The sequence below is a fragment of the Arachis ipaensis genome, chromosome B10 (assembly GCF_000816755.2).
Source record: "Arachis ipaensis cultivar K30076 chromosome B10, Araip1.1, whole genome shotgun sequence".
In the NCBI taxonomy this organism is placed as follows: Eukaryota; Viridiplantae; Streptophyta; class Magnoliopsida; order Fabales; family Fabaceae; genus Arachis; species Arachis ipaensis.
This window is the reverse complement of record NC_029794.2, coordinates 11,298,436-11,317,936: the sequence shown is the minus strand read 5'-3', so window position 1 is coordinate 11,317,936 and position 19,501 is coordinate 11,298,436. Positions and strand designations below refer to the sequence as shown.

At 34.0% G+C, this 19,501-nt stretch overlaps 1 pseudogene; it reads right to left on the bottom strand.

The window, feature by feature from the left end:
- LOC107620127 lies at positions 12,843 to 18,643 on the bottom strand (annotated as a pseudogene).

Here is a 19,501-nt window from a genome sequence, read left to right as displayed (position 1 = left end):
AAAAATATTTATTTATAAGGATAAAATTAAAATTTATTTCTATGTATTATTTTTGTCCCAACGTTTTCGTCCTATTTAAGTCTCTAACGTTTCAAAATCGTCTCAATTTTGTCCCGCCGTCAATTTTATTAACGGATCCTTAACGGCAGGACAACATTAAGTCAATTTTGAAACGTTAGGAACTTAAATAGGACGATTGAAATGTTAGGGACAATTTTAAGACTTACCCCAAACGTTGGGGACAAAAACGATACTTTACTCAAAAAATTATTACTATGTAATTTTTGTTCAGTGGGATTAATAAGTGCCAACTACCATTGTCATGATGCTTTATTTTAAATGTTCAGTGCTTTTTATCAATTTCTTTTCGGAGTTAACTTTTGTATACCAAATCTTAAAAATTGAAAAACAAAATCATTTTGTTTGACTTCTAAATTTAATATTTCTTAGTCAAACTTTTTAGAAATATTACAAATAATACAAAAAAACAAAAATAACTTTAGTAATTCACTTTTTAAAGTTTAATTTATTTTGTACTCAATTATTTATGTTTATGATCAACAAAATATACAAAATCAGCTACTTTTTTAAAGTACAAACTATTTGAACTACTATTATTATGAAGCTTGATTTTAACTATTTAATCTTTTTTGGTAATGTATGGAGTTAAATTCTGTATACCAAATCTCAAAAACATACAAAAAATATAATATTTTTTTACGTTTTAACATAATATTATTTAATCAACCTTTTTATAAACATTATCAATAATACATGAAAAGAAAAAAAATTATTTATTCACTTTTTAAAGAAAAAAATATTTTGTGCTCAATTATTTATGTTTGCTAAACGAAAATATACAAAATAAGCTATTTTTTAAAGTACAAAATGTAAACCCTAAAAATTAGCGATAATTAACTAATAAATTAAATTTTAATGAAGAAAATTTAGAAATACAAATTTTATAGTAAAGTAGGATAAAACTAATTAAAATAAGAATTTTGACACTAATGTCAAAGAATTTGACCCAAGATTAGACCGAACCGGGCTAACCGAAATGGGCCCAAGGCCCAACTCAGCCCACTTACCATTAAAGAACCCAGCTTCCCCCTTCCTTCTTCCTCTTCATTCACGCTGCACAACAAGAGGAGAAGGGGGAAAGCTTCTCAAACCTTAACACCACATACAAACCACTATATCTCTTCCATCCAAGCTCCAATCGCCGCACCGTTTGCGGCCACGCGTTCATTGCGTCGAGCACTACGAATCTAACGGAACAATTTTATAGGTAAGTTACTCTATCACCCCAGCCTCTCTATCCCTCAAATTTTTGAAATTTATGAGAACCCAAGTTGAGATTTTGTTGAATTTGGTTCTCTAGGTTCGGTTTAGCTTGCAAAACTTGTTGGATTTAGTTCGTTTAGTCCGTGGGTGCGGTAAGGATCCTTAGTCTCAGCTATTTCTTGTTTTGATTATATTGGATATTGAGTTTTTGGGTATATGTATGTATATATATGTGTTAGGTATGTAAGTATGTATGATATGGAGTCCTTGGAGCTATTGGAAGCTTGATTGGAACTTGGTTGGTGCTAGAGTTGGATTTTGGTATTCAGTGATTGCTCTCCACTTAAGTGGGTGCCTTGGAAAATACGTGAAATCGGCCAAGGTATAGTTTAGGTTTCACGTATATAATATATAATATTCTGTGAAGACTTAGGCTAGTTGACTTTAAGATAGGAATGAATGTATGATCATGTAAATTGATTAGTGCTTAATGATAAATGTTTGAGGTTTGGCTTAATTGTTGATATTGAAGTTTGGATGTTGGATTGCTGAATGATGAATTATTGATTCTTGTAAATTGGGAAAAGAAATGAATGAGTTGTGGTGGTGTATTGTGAATGTTGTGACAAAAGTTATGAAATTTAGGTATGAGATTATGTACATATTGATGTATAATTGATTGAAGCAGGTTATAGATGACTTTGGTAAAGCAAATGGTATGTGGCTATGTTGAATGTATGTAATGGAAGTATAACTTGTGTTTGGTTTAATGAAAATTGAGGTTGGAAGCTTTTTGAGTAACACTGATTTTTGGCCGAATTTCGGTGAAGGCTAACTTGGTTTCTGGACCCCCAAATGATTTCAATTTTGTTTTATATGAAAATTGGGTCCGTGAAGTTTACGTCGTTCAAAGAATGGAAGAAAAATTATTTGAAATGAAAAAGTTATGCGCGTCGAAAGTTTAGGGTCCCAAAATAAAATTCTGCAGCTTTTTCAGATTCAACAAAATTTTTGGAAAAACGTACTTCCACGTGTACGCGTTGCTCACGCGTACGCGTAACCTGAGATTTATGTACGTGTCCAGCTGCTCGCGATGCAACCAACTCTTTCAGGTTGGGATACTCGCGTATGTGAGCAGGGAGCTTGCGTACGCGAGCAATGTTTTTCTCACGCCGGCCACGCATACGCGTGGCCCCTGTTTTAGCAAATCCTGGCTTTTGAATTTTAAACCTAATTTTAAACTTCTAAACCTTTATTTTTATTCTTTTAGTCATAAAATAAAGTAGTAAGCCTAGTAATTAGCTAAAGATAGGAAATAGAGATAACTTGAGGGTGAAGTAAAGCTGAAAAAGTGATGAACTAAGTTTGGAAATATGTATTGGAGTGCAGTTGGTGCTGTGACTTTGATGGTATGAATATGAAATGTTTATAAATGATTATGAATATTATTTGGCTTATGCACTCAAATGATCTGAGATACGAGTTTCCCTGGGTAAAGTACCGTGGCTTGCCACCACGTATACCAAGTTGAAACTTGATACTCTGTTGACCCTACGTCGTAAGAGTGACCGGACACGTATAAATTCCCGGGAATGGTAACCCCCATTGAGTAAAGTTATATATAATTGTATGAATTATGAATGAAATGAGAAAAAGCTATGCATAGATTCATGGGAATGCCCAACGGGGGATAGTCCAAGGGTTTCGGACTTGTCAGGTTGGCTTGATAACCGACAAATGAGCCTCATCAGCCATAGGACAGGCATACATCATGTGCATTTTGTTTGTTTGTTTGCTATGCATTACTTGGAAATGCCTAACTGAATATATTATGATAATTGCTATATTTGCTACTTGCACTACTTGTCTCTTACCTGTGCTTGCAAATTGTCTGTTTGTCTATCTTTGCGAACTCACCGAAGATGGAGGAATGGAGAAAAAGGGGAACATGTTTAGTGTTAAGATTAAGTTTAAGCTGAGTTTGGTTTTCCCTAGATAACTACCCTTTTATGGTTTCTATTTAGTACTTTAAGCTTTGTAATCTGAGTGTCGGTGTTCTAGGATTGCCTCTAGCATTCCCAGGACCATATATCTTATATGTGTGGCACCTTTACCATGCTGAGAACCTCCGGTTCTCACCCCATACTGTGTTGTTGTCTTTCAGATGCAGGTCGAGAGACTCCTCAGTAGGCGTCTGGACTTCTGTAGCAGAGCGGTTTCTTGGTTTTCTTTTGATGTATAGTTTATGTTTATATATGTACTTAACTCTCCGAACAGCTACTTTATTTTGTACCTCTTAGAAGTTTATGGAGAATTAGGATTTATCTTTGTATTTTGGATTTTGGGGTATGTATATATATATGTAAATATTCTCCGGCAAGCCTTAGCTTCGCAGGTTGAGTCAGGAGCTCGTTATTTTGTATTTTTGGCCCCCCTATTCCCACTTTTTGTTTGTTTATACCTATGATCTTTAGTTTTCTTCGCACGCAAGTAATCCGTATTTCTGAGTGTTGCGCCGTTTATTTTGCGATTTTGAATTACCCGTTTTTCAAGACTCCTAGTATACTATCTCCTTTTTATTATTATTATTATTATTATTATTATGATATATCTCATTTTAGAGGTCGTAATACCACACCACCTCTGTTTTACGGCTTAAGCGTAAAGCTCTGTGTGGTAGGGTGTTATACAAAATATAAAGTGCAACTTTAGATAATTAAATAAGGTGTATAGAAATATAATGAATCTTGGGCTAATTGGTCTATTATTTGATAAGAAAAAAGAATTTTGAATACATTTCAACTGAATCTGTATAGACTCTTAAGACATAATACGTTATTAAGCTATATAAAAATGTGGTGAATATCTGGGTAATTGCTCTGCTATTTGATAAGAAAAAGGAATTTTGAAAACATATACATAAACCCTTATATAAAAGAATAAGGGATTCTGAAAACCCTTATATATACTGTGAGTTTTATCCATTTAGTATTTTTCCTTAAAAATAGAATAGAACTCTGTAACAAAATAATATCATCACTACAAATTACACACCCTTTCTAATTACACTACATTGGTAACTAGAAAAAGTAAGATTTGTAGTAAGTTTTCTTTGATGGAGTTAATAGGTGCCAACTACCATTCTTATGTCTAGTCTTTATATTGACATCATTGCACTATATAGAAGTCAGCAACAAATCCTTGATTCACAATTTATGCCGTTTCCCAACATAAGCAAACTCCACTCTTCATTTTCTAAAGAGTGTTCAAATTAAAGCAGATAATGCATTATACCGCAGTGAGTGAAAAATCAACAGATATGCTGAGACATAAAAGGTGGTTTACTAATTATAATAGATACTTTATGTATAATACATTTTTAGGTTTCCATTATTGTTTATGACATTCAAAATAAACATATGACATACTTATAGATCACACGTCAAAACATGTACACTACTATTCCCCATATAGTGCAAAATATATGTTATCACAGAGTAGCAGATAACAATCCAATACAGTTTATAGTTTAAAATATTTCAATAAAAAACTTCATACGGCAGTTCTGCAGGGAATCCAGCCTCAGTATAATGTTGTCCCTTACCTTTAACTTATACACTTGATAGCACTCTGTCTATTCAACCCCAAACTTCCACTCTAAGCTTCTCCCTTCATTCCCCAGTAGGTGGAAAAAAAATACATTCTTGCCTCTACGGGAAGGTGGTTCAGTAATCTGCCAAACCGAACCTTGTCCAGATGGTTTAAGGTATACAACAAAATTAACGGGTAGGTACTGTAGTGAATGAACCATAGTTAGTGTTTAGGGAGAATTTATCAATGTTTTCAACGAGAAATACATAACCAATATTTCACAACTTTACTAAAAATGAAATGAATTCTTTAGGATCAACTTGCCAATCTACTTGCACTCAAGTCTGAGCGTGTCAAGGCCTTCTTATAGTAAGCATATGGAGTGTATCTACTTTTAGATACTTAAAAATGTTAGTCACCATAGTAAAATATACTTCAATGTTCTCAGAAATCAAAATTTAAAGGAGAATAGATAAATTGTGTAACATTACTCGTTGTCAGACATTTCTTTTATTTCATCACTTTGTTCACTCAAGTCTACTGATGAATCGCTTGCAGCAAACATATGTATTAGGTTATTAGGATCAACACCTTCCATTGTTGTATCTTCATTTTCGTCTGAGGAGAGCTCAAGATCAGATGGTTCAAATCCAGATAGTACTACCACGTCAGATGATGAAGCTTCACTATTATTGCTATACTTTAGATGGAATACTCTTTCTATATTGTCAAGTGTATTTTGGTCCATTCGGTCCCCCACATAAAAGTTGGGATCGGGAACCGTGGGGTTGGTTGGTTCATTCGGTTCCATATTGAAATGAAAAAGATCCTAAAATCCACGTACCTAAATTGAACCGTTGTCCCTTTACTGACGAGATAGAAATCTCTGAGTAGCTCAAATGACCCCTTAGTTATAAGTAACTGTTTATCTTTGCCTTTTAGGTCCAACACCAGGCAATTATCTGATTCATCAATCACGTAGTATGATGACCCTAATCTGTTTCCACAAGTTGCTACAAAACCCAGTAGAAAAGCTCTCTCACCCTATATTGGATGTTACAGCTAAAATTAATGCATGTCTAGCACAACCTGTTTAAAATACATCAGATAATATTACATCTATTTGATTACTTGCCCGTTGAATAGCCGAAACCTAAAGATCCTTTCTTTCCTTTCGATCCAGTGTCGTCGGGTTGCTATAAACCTCCTGATAGCATAGAATAGCATCATTATAGGTTAGAGAGACTTTGGACATTTACCTTATAAAAAATGAACATGTAAATCACTGTTTAAAGTCAAGCTTTATTTTGCACTCGAATATTTGTGCCGTATAGGAGGAAAAAGAAGTGTTAAGATGTACTTTAAATTTGATTACTTATAAAATAGGTTTAATTACTCTGCTGGTCCCTATAGTTTCGCAAAATTTTCAATTTGGTCCCTATACTTTTTTTTCTTTTAATTGAGTCCTTGCACCAAAATTTTTTTTTAATTGGGTCCCTACATTTTTTTTTCCTTTTATTTAGGTCTCTGTACCAATTTTTTTTTTTTTTAGTTAGGTCCCTATAAAATTAAGCCAATTACTACTAAGAAGGACTTAATTGAAAAAAAATTTGGTGCAAGGACCCAATTAAAAAGAAAAAAAGTATAGGGACCTAATTGAAAATTTCACAAAACTATAGGGACCAACAGAGTAATTAAACCTATAAAATACAAGGTCAAATTTTAGATCATAAAATAAAAGAATTAGCTATGACACTAAGATTTGTAATTGAAACATAACTTATGCCATGTCATTAAAAGATTATTATTTCAGAGTGAAATACAAATGATCTATATAATAATTAATTTCAAGAGCTTTGGTATATGGATGAAGTAGTAAAAATATTTTTGAGTATGAATTAGAATCAAACAATCAATTAAGTAAGTTAAATAGGAGTCAAGCTTAATCAAATATAAGATATCAATAATATTTTAGTTAACCAGAATTACAATTAATCAAATAATAGAAAGTTACAAAACTTCTAGGACATAATACATTATTAAGGTATATAATAATTTCATGAATCTTACTGTAAATCATAAGAAATGTTACTTAAGAAAACGTTTTTACAAATGTTATTTACATGAAAATCATAAGAAATTTAGTTATTTGTCTTTCAAAGTAAAAATTATTTTGTATTTCATTATTTATGCTTTATAGCAGCAAAGATAGAAAATAAGCTTTTTTTTTTTTTTAAATTTAAGCGGAGTATAAAATATAAGGTGTGCTTTGGTTAGCAAAATAAAACAACTACCTATGACACTAAGCTTTAGAATAGAAAGAGAGTTAACGGATTCTGATAAAGTCATGACTACTTAAGAGCAAAATACAAAAGATTGTTATTATTATTAACTTCAGCTCTGTTTTTATATAAATGAAGAAGTAAAAAGGGTTGTCCTTGGCAATATAATAGAGCAATCATTTAAGTAAACTAAACAAAAGTATAGCTTAATATAGTATAAGATATACATTATATTTAATATAACAAATTTAAAAATCACCAACAGAAGGTTCATCACCGTCCTTGCCGTTGCTGCCACGGTCGCCGGTGAATCATGCACCGCCATCAGAGCCGAAGGTAGCACCAACCTTCTTCTAGTTTTGATTCTCCTATTCTTGCACCTGTAAGTTTTAATCCTTACTCTGCTTCCATTTTGTTTCTTAGTCTTTTCCTATCCTGAGTAAGAAAAATCTATGTTTTTGTTTAACACTGCTGCTCTGCCTTCCCTGTTTGCTGATGAAATTATCATAGGTGATAGTATTAATGGTACTAACGAGCTATTAGAGTTGCTGCTGCTGCTGAAATTAACAAAAAAGGGATCATCGCGTTTAAATTTGACGGATTCGACTAACTGAGGTAGGGGCGTTTTTCTTAAACTTGTTTAACTTTCCAGAGTTGTTATAAATCGATATTAATGCGTAAAATACATTTTTGTGATTTCGTGAGTCTTATGAATTGAATTGATTTGTTTTGGATGAATGAGATTGTTAGTTCGATTGATTGATTGATCAAATGAGAAAGTTGAATATTCTAACTAGTTGACTGATGTTGTTAAAGTGGTTTTCCTTGAAGAATTGGAAGATATTTAATATTGGCATTTAGTTTAATTTTGGAAACGATTTGGTTTTAGAAAAGATTTAGTATTGAAACTTGATTTGATATTGAACCTGATTTAATATCGGAATTTTATTTAAAAAAAAATTGGAAAAGACTTAATATTTGAAAACGGTTTGTTTATTGAGAATGATTTGCTATTTTGGAAATGAATTGAAAAGGATTTGAGGAACGGTTTGGTTTGAAACTGTTTAGAGAAGACTAAGAATTCTTAATTATTGATTAATGTTGTTGGTTGAAGTTGGTTAAAATTGCAATTTATAGGATTGGTTGATTGAATTCTGGATTTTGTAACTTCCTTGGGTTGAGCGTTGTTGTTGTGATAATGGTTATTGGAAGTGATTTGACTGATTAACATGTGTTTGGTTTGGTTTAGTTGGGACCCGATAAGGATGGTAGAATCCGAGTTTTAGAGGAGATGCTATCGAAATTTTTATAAAATTAGAAGTTTCGTTTGAAGTAATTATTTAAAAAGATTTAGTTTTTAAACGTTATATGTTTTAAGATTGATTTATTTAGAAAAGAAAGAATGATGTTTTGAATTGAGATTGTTGATTAATGGAAAGAAGGATGATGAGGATTGATTTGAAATATGATTTTTGAATGAATTTGGAAATGAGATATGGATTGACGAATGATGATGATATTGAGAATGGCTTAGATATCGATGAATGATGAATGAATTATTCATGTGGCTTATGGATTTGAATTATCTGAGACACAGGTTTTCCTGGGTAGATGTAGTGGCTTGCCACCACTTGCTCCAGGTTGAAACTCGATACTCTGTTGACCCTACGACGTAAGGGTGACCGGGCACGTATAAATTTCTGGAAATGGTACCCCCATTGAGCAATTTGATATATATATGAGAAAAAGCTATGCATAGACTCATGGGGATGCGCGTCGGGGGACAGTCTGAGGTTTTTGGACTTGTCGGGTTGGCTGGATAACCAACAGATGAGCTCGTTAGCCATAGGACAGGCATGAATCATATGCATTTGTATGTTTTGCTTGGGTTTGAACTTGTTTTGGTTTGCCTAATTGTTAAACTGTTCTTAACTGCTACCTGAACTATTTGCTGTAACTGTTACATAAACTTGTGCTTTCCTTGTCTGTCTTGCATGTGTTTGTCCTGGTGTGCTACATTTGAGAATAAAATTTGGTGCTGAATTGATGATTGTATTGATTAATTGCGTAGTTAGTTTCTAATTGAGATCTTCTTATAAGAAAAGAAAGGTTTTGGATTTCTGAAAGATTAAACACTGTTTCTTTGAAAAGGTTTTAAGCGATTAGCGATTGGTTTTTAAAAGGATTCATAAGGCAATAATAATCACTGAGCTTGAAAACAGTTTTCTTATTAAATATCTTCTTATGACAATTCTGAAACTCCGTGGTGAGACCATGTGGTTAGGTTCTCACCCCCTACAGCTTTACCTTTTCAGGAATCGGATAAAGAAGCATTATGAAGAGTTATACTGCGTTTTGGTTTGCATGATGTTGTATTAATTAGATTATTTTTTTCCCTCATCTTTGTTATTACAATTTTTATAAGAGGGATAGGAGTTTTGTGTTTTATATGTATATTATAAGCTATTAGGTAAGAAATCTTGTATATGAACCTATGCCTGTTTGTTTTTTTTAGATAAAGTATTTATTTCCGGTTTTCGAAGAAATCAGCGATACGGTGTCGAGTCACAGGCTCCTATTTTAATATTAAGTATATAAAGTAGTAGTAATACTTCTTGCTATCAGAGTGGCGCAGCCGAAAGCGTGGCATTCTGGTAGTGAGGGTGTTACAAAAACTCCTAGGACATGATAAATTATTAAGGCTTATGAAATCTCAGGCATGTTGAACTAATTGATCTACTATTTGATGACAAAATAAATTTCAAAATACTTGCATAAAAAATAAGTTCTACTGAACTCAAAAGTTACTGTGCTAATTTAATGATGAGTGGAAACCGTTAAAAGAAAATTTATGAAAACTATTCTGTTTGATAAAAAGATTTGCTCCGAATGCATATTATATCCAGTTTCGACGACTTTATATATTGGTTAAAAAGGGTTAAAACAGTAATGTATGAAACCTAATTAAGTTTGTCCGATTTGAAGAATTTTTCTGATAAATGTAGGATGACGGGACCGGCAATTTCACCAATTACATTTATCTATTCCTATGTCATCTGCCTATTTAGTGTCACTACAGGTTTACGGTTCTTATACACATGCAAAGTAAGGATCAACAGGTATTCAGTATTTTACCTGTTGGCATCATCTCTATCTACATGCATCGTCATTCAGGTGTATGGTATTGATAATCTTCTTATCAGCACTGGAGAAGAAACCCAAGCTTTTCCCTCTTTTTGGAAAATGGAGTGTATTAGAATATTTAAGAAAATTAATTTTTTTTGTTCTTTTGGTCTAAAGATAAAGTGTTACTGCTGCAAATGGGGATGAATATTTTGGATGGTTCTAACCTTAGTTGGATCTTCAGATGGATTTGAGGAAAGATGCTGCTGGGGCAACTTCTTAGTGTCTACCTCTGATGAACTTTTCGTTCTATCTTATATTTTCACCGTTTAGTTTTCTTCTAATGGGTAAGTCACTAAAGGAAAAGATGCCTATGTGCTTATTATATATGTGGGCAATTACACTATTTTGTTCTCCCAACACTTACATTTGATTTCCCTAAATGAGAATGCAAACAAAATTCAATAGCTATTTATTTCTTGATGCATATTTCTGGCCAGATCTTTTGGTTCCATTAAATATATCTTTTTTTGGTTATTGTATGTCCTACCTTTAGGTGGAGATCTTCGAATTTTTTTGTTTGGTTTATTTTCCATCTAAGGTTTTTCCTTCTTTAAACATGATATATAGGTTCACACACACATGATTTAAGATATAAAAGGTTTAATATCTCATATGTTCTACAAGTTTTAGAAAGTTTAGACATTCTGTGTAACACCTCATTACCCTAAGCCTTACCTCTAGCCGTAAAGTGAAGGATAACAAGGTATCACGACAGTTCTAAAGCTCATACATTAATAAATATAGGAAGAAATACTAATACTAGGAGCCTGATGAAGAGATAAAGTTCAAAATTGCATAAAGTGGATTTACAAAACGTGAAATATTCACACACGATAACTAAAAGCGTAAGGCACAAGATACAACATGAGACTTACTAATAATAGTCAAGATAGATATATATAAGTATGATAAACAAAGAACTCCAGTCGTAGCCCGCGGAGTTTAGGCCGACTAGTTATATACAAAAAATACAGAGTTTTCAAGTTAAAACAGCTTATACAACTTATCTCTCAAATTAAGCTTCTAAGGCAACAGAATTTAATAACCAAAAGTGAGAGTACTACAACATATTAACCAAAAACCAAAGATAACAAAAGATCCTCCGCTCTGTCACCATTCACAAACTCACCGAGGTGGGCTACGACCTGCATCTAAAAAACAACAACAACATATGGTATGAGAACCGAAGGTTCTCAGTATGGTAACAGTGCTTAATATGTAAGATATAAGGTTTCGGAACGCCAAAGGCAATCCTAGAACTTCTCATCGATTACAGAATATTCAAACTTAACAAAATAAATAACTTAAACCATAAACCATAAACATGGGTATTTAAACTTACTACAAGAAAAACCACTTTTAGCGGCCATTTATTTTGCTTTTAGCGGCAATAAAAATAGTCACTAATACATTTACCGACAATTAGACATTAGTCGTCTTATACTTTTTAGCTAAAAGGTTTTAGCGGCAATTATTACATTTGCCGGTAAAGACCATTTTAATGGCCACAAAAAGTATATAACTTTTAGCGGCCATTTTCTTGGCAATTTATATGGCCATCAAAAGTAATTCTAAGATTGCAATGTTATTCACTTTTAATGGCCATTACTATTGCCGCCAAAATCCATTTTACCGGCAATTTATATGGCCACTAAAAATAATTCTAAAATTGTAATATTATTCACTCTTAGTTGCCATTACTATTGTCGCTAAAATCTTAAGACTATTTTTAGTTATATTATACTCATTTTCTTAGAAGCAACTAACTATCTTTTTTCTAGAATCAAATATATTTTTGCCAACAATAGTTATTATTATGCATAATATAAATACACTAAAATTAATTACTACAAAATGAGATATTTCATTAAACTTAAAATATTGATACACAAATTTCTCTTGAAAATTAATAAACCATGTTACAAATTTAAGCAACAAAAAATACTACAAGCCTATAACTATGTTACATCAATGTAGCAATACAAGTGTTAGCAATGATCTAAAATTGTACCTTTAAAAATAACCTACTAACTTTCATTTTTAGCAATTAATCTAAGAATTTAAAAGTAGATGAGGAAGGAAAATCATGAATCATGAATATACTAAAGAATCCAAAACTATAAACCTTTGACTGCTCTTCAAGGAATTGATTAGGGGTGTAATCGGCTCGGTTCGGTTCGGTTCGATTTTGGACTGAAAACCAACCGAACCGACCTGATCGATTCTTCAAAGAGGCCAACCGTTCGGTTGGCTGCTGTTTGAGCAACCGAACTTAACCGAACCAACAGCGGTTTGGTTCGGTCGGTTTTTTCGGTTTTTTTACACCTACTTATCTGAATTTAAAACCTTCAATAAACTAGAATAACAAGAGTTTATCACATCCAAATCCAATACAAATTCAACTTAATTAAACATAAAACAAAGACAATTAAAAATATCTAGCAAAACAACAAAAATAAACACAGTTTAAACCGAAACATTCACTTTAAACAAATAAAAACCAAACAGCCACCATGTTTAATCAGAAACCACACCAGACTCATCTTCATCTTCTCCGGTTGGTGCAATTTCTATAAAAATAAAACAAGAAAATCAATATAGATTCTAAACATAATATAGATTATAAATTATAAACATAAACCATAAAAGAAACTACAAATTTCTTTTTTGCATACCTAATTCAAGTTTCTCAAACTCTTCAATAAGCTCCTTAAAATCAGTTGTCATTGGAGAAGCACGAAGCCAATTTTGTGTGCATATCAATGCCTCAACTGTCTTTGGAGTTAAAGAACTCCTATAGTTGTTAAGCACTCTTCCACCAGTGCTAAAAGCTGATTCTGAAGCAACAGTCGAGACCGGCATTGCTAAGACATCTCTAGCTATTTGGGATAAGATAGGATACTTGCTAGAATTTATCTTCCACCAATTCAATATGTCAAAAGTATTTTGATCACGAGGCTTCTCTAAACCATCCATCAAATACAAATCCACCTCATTCTTGTTGATGATCTCATGAAAATGTACCTCCTTGAAAAAATCACCAGCCATGTCGCCATCAGGTACTCCCACATCTGATGCACCATCCATTATTGCTAAAGTAAAAGATCTACCCCCATTATTTGCACTCACATAGCAATCAAACATCTTGGAGAATGTCTCTTTCACTTTTGCACCCAAAAAATCAGCATCATCCTTATCATATAGCTTTTCAAAGCTAAAGTTCACAAACTTCAACTTGTATCTAGGATCAAGAACCACAGCAACAAAAATCATCATATTGATATTTTTTATGTTACCCCAGTACTTGTCATACTTAAGCTTCATCCTCTCAACCATACTCCCAAGTAATGGATCTCGACTATCACAAGAAGCCTTGAACACTCGCAAAATCTTACAAAACTCATGAAAATATTGAGAAGAAGTCACAAGAAAACTACCAGACACACTCTTTGTAACATCATGAAAAATTTTCAAGAATTCCACAAAGTGTTTTGCATTGTCCCAATCAATATTCTTCGGAATACCACCTTGCATTAGAGCATATTCTGTATCTCTCTCCCCTAGCCTCTTAAACGCCTTTTGAAACTTCAAACCACTTTCAAGCATAGTGTATGTAGAGTTCCATCTAGTGAGAACATCGAGTTGAACAGTACACTTGTCTTGTATCCTAGCTTCCTTTATGAAATTTTTGAACCTATTCATGCGACTAGGGGAAGCACGCACATATCTAATAGCATTTCTTATCTTACTAATAGATTCATGCATCTCTTTCAATCCATCTTTAACAACAAGATTAAGAATATGTGCACAACACCTAACATGCAAATGTTCTCCTTTCAAAGGATGTAAATTCCAATCCTCCATTCTAGTTCTTAGATAAGATATTGCAGTATCATTAGAACTAGCATTATCAACAGTAATTGTGAATACTCTAGATATCCCCCACCCCAAAAGACATCTCTCAATTTTTCTACCAATTGTTTCTCCCTTGTGGTTTTTAATAAGACAAAAATTGATAATCCTCTTTTGCAATTTCCAATCATGATCAATGTAATGAGCAGTGAGACACATATAATTCAGATTTTGCACAGAAGTCCAACAATCAGTAGTTAAACAAACAGATTGATTCAGTTATTTGAACACAGTTTTCAACATATTCTTCTCACTAATATAAAGATTCCAACAATCCTTAACAACAGTAATCCTTCCTGGAAGTGGAAATCTTGGTTGCACAATACTCATATAGAATCTGAATCCCTCCCCCTCAACAAACTTGAACGGTAGCTCATCAACAATTATCATCCTAGCAAGGGCTTTTCTACACATTTCAGCATCAAAAGTAACTGCAGTAAATACCCCTTCACCCTCTTTTTTGTTGAAAGGTAAGGATTGTTTGACTAGGGTCACCCGAGTCCCTAGGAAATTTTTTACATTGATTCAACAAATGATAACGCATATTAGTTGTACCATTTTTTTGAGAGTCACATGCATATGATGCACCACACCAATTACATTTAGCCCTAGGATGTGATGGCTTGGACTTAGGATTCTTTGTAAAGTGTTCCCAAGTCCAAGATCTAGGTCTAGAAGGTTTTCTGTTACCTTCATTGGCTTTATCCTTGCCATCCTCTTCACCAGTGTCCACATTGCTTGGAGCTGGATTTGTAGGAGTTGCTCCCGAAGTTGCACCCATATTAGTTGAATCAACCTTCCTCTTCTTTGATCTAGGATGGGGCGGGGGTTTGGTAAGCGCGCCGCTGTCCATTGAGGAACGTACCACGGACTCGACATTTTCACCCCCAACTTCAGGGGTACGTTCATTGGGCACCTCATTGCTTGTTGGCTGCATACATATAAACAGAACAATGAAAAAGTAGCATTTTTAACTCATGAACAGAACCAACAGTTTTGTTTCCATCAACAAAACCACAATAGCTCATAAGCAGCCAATCAACAATTAATTATATATTAACAAATAAAATAAATTTGGTTGATAACAATACTGAAGTCAAAATGATATTTGTTATAAGAGTATAGGCATAGTGTTTTTTTTTTCAAAGTAAGCATGTTCATTAATAAACAAAGATGAAACTAGACTTCTATGAAAAAGGTGCAGACAACCTCTATATAAAATAAACCAATACTTTCCACCAAAACAAGAATTTTCTATCCTGATTCATGTCCAAGAATTTTCCCCGGTTCCATCATCAACTTTAAACAACAAAAAATAATGGGAAAAGAAAAAGAAATCTGAATAGGAAATTTTGTTGTAGACCTTACTCCAAGATTAGTGAAAGTGACAATTGAGTTCCTTTTGGATCAGTATGTTACTTTCTGAGATGTGTTACTATTTGTATATGCAAAACTGACATGTTTGCATGTACTCAATTCAATCAAGAGGTGGAAAATAAGAATTAGGTATTAAGAGTTGGGGTCATATCAAAATGTAAGTGGATGAAAACACATTTTTGAAATATTCTAGAAGGCTACAAAAGATTAATAGTTTAGATCAAGAGAGCATATTCATAAGATCAAGAGCACATAGATTTCTGGATCCCCTAACGTGCGCATCATGATTATGATCAATCTCCCAAATTCTTTGAAGAAAACCATCCACGAATATTGCTTTATTTTTCCATCTAATTCGAGATTTTTATAGCATTTCCAATAGAAGTAATATTTGTGTTGTTCAGCAAGGAGTTACTTTTACATAAATTTTTCTAAAGCTTCAGCAATTATCAGTATCACAAGAACAAGAAAGAGCAATCAAAGAGACTCACTAGTAGTTAACAAAAACAACACAGCAACATTAATTAAAAAACAAAAGTTGCAAAGTTTTTCTCAGATCTAACAACTCCAGAACTTCATTTTTTCTGTTCATTAACTATGTATATTTTTAAATAAGTCTTCCAAATCACTAAACATACAATCAGAAACTCACATAACAATACAAATAACCGAACACAAAATCTAACCTCCGACGAAGACATCATTCTGTTTTGTTTTGGGTTTTTACAGGAGAGGGACTGGTTGTTCGGTGGCTCGGCCACTGGAGTCTTGCTCGGCGGCTGGACTGGTTGGACGTTGGAGTGCTGCTCGAGTGTTCGGCTTTGGCTTTGTTGCTCGGTGACCCTGCGACGGCGACCCTGCGATGGCGACCCTTTGACGGCGATGATGAACGACTTCGAGGCTTCGAGCGATGACTGGCGAGTTTTCTGTCTCCCTCAGCCTCTCCTTCTCTCAAGTATGGAGGTCAGAGGTGGAACCGTGGAACCTTCGAAGAATGGGAGAGAGAAGTGTGGGTGACTGGCAGATTGGGTATAGGGTAGGGTTCGCGGCTGAAGAAGAAAGGGGAAGAAGAAAGCTAGGTTATGTGGCTGAGTTGCCCTTTTATACCTAGGTTAAGGGGCAACTTAGTAAAATCACACTCCACTGAACCCTCATTCTTCAGTTCGGTCCGGTTCGGTTTGGTTTTAGCGAAGGCAACTGAAAATCGAACCGAATCGATTGGTTTAGTTCGAAAAAAACAAAAAAAACCGGTTTTTTCGGTTTCTCAATCGGTTGTTGTAAAATTCGGTTCGGTTCTGCGATAATTTTCGGTCCGGTTCGGTAACTTACACCCCTAGAATTGATAGCTTGTCAATGTTTTTCAACTTGACACCAATGACCCAGTTCTCTTTGCCAAAATAATCCACATGCATCATTTATTCACTGCAACCAACTTTGAATTTGCTTCAAATCTAAAGAAACCAAGTACCAAAATTGAATTGTAGCATGTTCCCACGTTCAAATAAATGGTTCTAATGCAGATAATAACCACAATGTAGATCACAAGCCTAAGCCAATAGTAAACAAAGTCCCTAGACATGTTGATGAAGGAGAGCTTTGTTAATGTGTAAGACTGCATGAAGAAGCTAGCTTGGCTTCCTCCTGCATTAAGCTCTGTTCCTTTCTGCAAAAAATTATAAAGAAAATAAAGGAGATTACTCATTTGCATAATGCTAAGTTTGGTGCAGTTGATATCAATAGAAATAAGGCTTGTGTTTGGATACTATTTTAAAAAACAAAATTTATGTACTTTCTGTACTTACAACTTTGGATATCTCATTCACTTTCTGTATTACAGCATAAGAATGCTGAGAAGTGCGATAGTAATCAATAAGAGTTCTGATAGCTTCAGCAGTAGTGATCTTATCCAAGGGATCATCACTTCCCTCAAACTGAGATACCAAAGTTAAAACATTTTAGCAAAGGAACATATAGTTATATAAACTCATAATTGTCATAAATATGGACTAATCAGAACAACAATTTTAAAAAGAATAAAAGTAAAATGTTGCAATAGTAAAGATTATGACATGCATAAAGATGAGTAGAATAATAGTACCTTGAGTTTCATAAACCCCTTAAGAGTTGATTTGACTTTGTCAAAGTCAGAGTTGATGCATCTAAGGAAATGATCTGATAGATTCCTCAAAGCTGGGCATGGAAAACCAGCTTGTGCAAAGAACTGTTGAAACCATGCAGCATAATAATGCTCACAATCAATCACATAACAATGAATAATTTTAAGAATTTAGAAATAGTATTACTATTTGTAGATTGGTACCGTATGCCTCAGAAGCTTGGCCAAAGTAAATAGTTTTGCCACCAGAGAGCAAGTACAACTGATCAAAGAGTTCAAACACTTAGCTGCTTGGTTGATGAATGGAAGCTTTCACTGTTCTTCCATCTCTTGTCAATGAACGTAGTGTCTGAGTCACAAAGAAAACTGAAGCACTGTAACAACAACAACAACAACAAATGTAAAATTTTAATTGGGATAAGAAAAATTAAACAAACTTAGAAGAGAAAATCAAAACAGAGAACACATATCTAGGATGAGAAAATTGTAGAATTTAATATAGTAAATTAGGCTTCAAATGTTCTTGGCAGATGGACAAATAAAGATCATAAGCAACAAGAATAGAAGCTAACCTACCATGTCACTATATCTATCTATATATTCCTTGAAGGTTGATTAATTACCTTAAGCTTAAAACTACCGTTGAACCATACAACATAATCTTCTGAACTTTTGTGATCTCAGAACCACTCTGGTTGTCCTTAATAAATATTGTCAAGCTGATCAAGCAATCAACCTAATTAGGGAATTTCTAACTAATACTAATTACTCCGCTGTATCCCACAACCTTCACCATCCTAACCTCCTTGCAATCCCATCACCACCGCCTACCTACCCTCCTCAGCACCAGACTATCACAGATAATCCAAGCAAGTAAAACACAAGTAGTATACATGTACAATAAGTAGTACAACTAGCAAGTAAGCATATTTTATATTTAGACAAAAGATAAAATTAGGCAAAGGAAACAAAACACATAGAAGATGCACATGATGAATGTCTATCCTATTGGCTCGTGATATCACTTGTCGGTCCATAAATGCGAACCCGACACATCCTTTTGGATGTCGCCTTTTTGCCACGATATAGCGCCTGGCACGCTTTTGTTCCGAGGATATAGTGTCTGGCACACTTGCATGCTCATTCCGAGGATATAGTGCCTAACACACTCTTGCGGCAGAGAAGGAAAACAACAACATTTATTTTATCATAAATTATTCCGAGGATATAGTGCCCGGCACACCATCATTACTCAACAAGTTCATCATTCCCTTCTGAGTTCTCAACTCATCATAACCATCATCAGCTCCCAATTTCTCAAATTTATTATCCACTATCGTCACCTCTTAAGTTCTCTGAGTCATCACCAATATAATACTCCTCCCGCTCACCCACAAAAATTACCAATTTAATATTGAAACCTAAGTCTCCGTCTTCTAAACTCACACAGAAATTACCAATTTAATTAACTAACCTATCTCTATTAATCTTAAGGCCTAATTACTAGTTAGCAATCTTAAACAGTAGATAAAGAAGTCTGGAAAGCAAGAGAACCCTTGAAAAGTGAAGAAAAACTATTTTTCAGCAAAACAGGCGCTGTGCGTACGCACGCCCAAGTGTGCGTACGAACACTCCAAAATTTGGACCATTACGCGTACACATGCATGGGCTGCGATGCGAGAAGACTTGGCAGAGATGCATGTCCGCGTATGCAAGTCCCTCAGATTGCAGAAAAATGTCAAGTTACAGAAAT